General features: G+C 39.3%; 1 long non-coding RNA gene across 1 annotated transcript; it reads left to right on the plus strand.

Annotated features, from left to right (window-relative positions):
• Positions 1-348: 348 nt before the first annotated feature.
• On the plus strand, positions 349-1,217 carry LOC309368905. Its single transcript, XR_014167960.1, has 2 exons — positions 349-480; positions 1,091-1,217. It is a non-coding gene; the product is annotated as an uncharacterized lncRNA (long non-coding RNA).
• Positions 1,218-2,280: the final 1,063 nt, after the last annotated feature.

Raw genomic sequence — 2,280 nt, forward strand, 5'->3', positions numbered from 1 at the left:
TATCAGAAGCGATCATAAAGAAAAAAGAGAAAATATATGAACAAGATGTGATGTGGAAACAGCAAGATAAGATGGGATAGAATTATGAACTCTGTCTAGACTGATTTGGACATTAACGCAGCAACAAGAAGATGATCAGAATTCCCCCTCGGATCTTGAAATATGGGTCCCCCCAACAAAATTCAAAATTTGGCTTTGTAATTCGGAATTTATGTGATGTGATTTAATTTGATGGGATTGGCCAGTTAATAAAAAATATTTAAAAATAAAATAAAATATGAATTTCAACACGGAACCACATACAGATGTACAGACCGGATGAGGAGCAAGATCTGGATCTCAGGATTTGCCCACCATCTCCATTACATATTGCTGCTGCCTCCCCCTAAACACAACTCTTCACCTCTGTTGCTACCCCCAGTTTTCTGTTCTCAGCCATGTAACTGAATTGCTCAGCATGAAAAGGGAGGCTGGCTCCAGGTATGGATGGGGGTATGAGGTGGGCAAGCTGCCTTGGTGCCCCTTCCTGGCAACACCACTTTTTCTAGTTGGTGACAGATTGACCGCCTGCACATAATGATGTATGCAGTACACTGAACAGACCTCCCTGCCCACGTCAGTGGTGTGGCTGGCACAATTGAGATGGCAGCACCAATGATTAATTACAAGGTAGGCATGCTGCGGGTAGCAGGGGCTGCTGGGAGAGGAGGCACCGCTTCCAGACTACACACCTGTACTTTTGGAAGCATGCCAGTCTTATATTAGGAGTGTGCCTGGCATAATTCAGATGGCAGTGCCATGAGTTCAAGCATGCAAGAACGCCACATGCTGGTGCTGAGCATGATGAATAAAATGGTGGTTTTGTGTCTTGCCCAAAGCCATGATCCAAAGAAATGAGGTGGCAACAGCTCTATATGTCTCTTGGTTTGGACACAGCAGTTGCCAACTGCCAAGACAGCTTGGCTTTAAAATGGTGACTTGCCTCTTCACCCATTGAAAAAGCTGCATTTCCCCATTAAGTTCTTCCATGAAGATGCACGTTACTAATTTCTATTGCAGCTCATAACCCATTTTCATCACTTTTATATAGGATGGCTGTTATTGAGATTTGGAAGGACAATGGAGAATTTTATTTTCGGGAACTAACTAATCACTGTGAAACATTGCCTGCACAGCTTAGAAAACTCATGAATAAAGATTATTTAATTGAGCATTCACCAATGGTTTATACATTTTGTTTAATGTAGCTCTGTGGTAAAATGCCTAATATAATAACCAATGTAAGGAATAAGTTATACATTTATATTACAGCACAGCACACACATGCCAGGGGACATCAATGTCCCCACCCCAGTTTGTAATGCAAACATAGAATTTGACATAAACCTTCTAACTACAGTACAAAAACATTTTTTTTTAAAAAAATGGACACCTTACACATGTCTTAACTCAAGACCTTTAAAAGTATTAAATTTGTGATGGTTTTCTTCTCTTCAGACAGCATTCTGTATTTATAGGTGGCAATTTGCAGTAATTAATTAATCATTAAAACCATAGCAGTGGTGACCAGGGGATGCATATTAACACATTACTTAGGATATTAAATTATAGTTGTATTCTTTACAATGGACACATTTATTAGTATGAAATGTTCCCCCAAAGTACCATCCAATAAATATTTCTTTTTTGCCAGTCTTTCATGTTTGACTGAGTTTTTTTCCCACAAAGTAGCTTATAGAATTTCATGGTGAAATGACTCAAACCTAGAAGCTTCAATAAAATATTTTATAAATATGTTTATAAAATCCCATGACATGATCTGCCAGAATGAACAGCTTAGGCTCAGTCAGCTGTTTTCTGTTTCAGCTGGGCTCAGGTCATATTACACCACCAACCCCAGCTATTAAGCTCTATTAAGCACCTATTAACAAGACTTTTTACAGTGATCCTATGCATCGCCACCCAAATGTTAAGTTCCATAAAGTTCAATGGGATGGCCTTGTTCTCGTGTAAGTGTGTATATGATCATCACAGTCTTGATGACTGTGGCATCAGTGGCCAGAACCATCAGCTACAAGAGAGTTGTGACATTTTCTAGCATTCTCAGGGCTCACCCACACTTAGAATAATAGAATTGTTGAGTTGGAAAGGATTACAAAGTTCATCTAGTAGAATCCCCTGCAATTCTAAACATTTTGATAAAATGACCAGACCATGACAAGGGTGTCAAAGATCTCCAAATCACTATCTCCCTGGCTAGGTAAGAATACTGAATCAAAT

Source organism: Podarcis melisellensis (assembly GCF_964234715.1).
Source record: "Podarcis melisellensis genome assembly, chromosome: 4".
NCBI lineage: Eukaryota > Metazoa > Chordata > Lepidosauria > Squamata > Lacertidae > Podarcis > Podarcis melisellensis.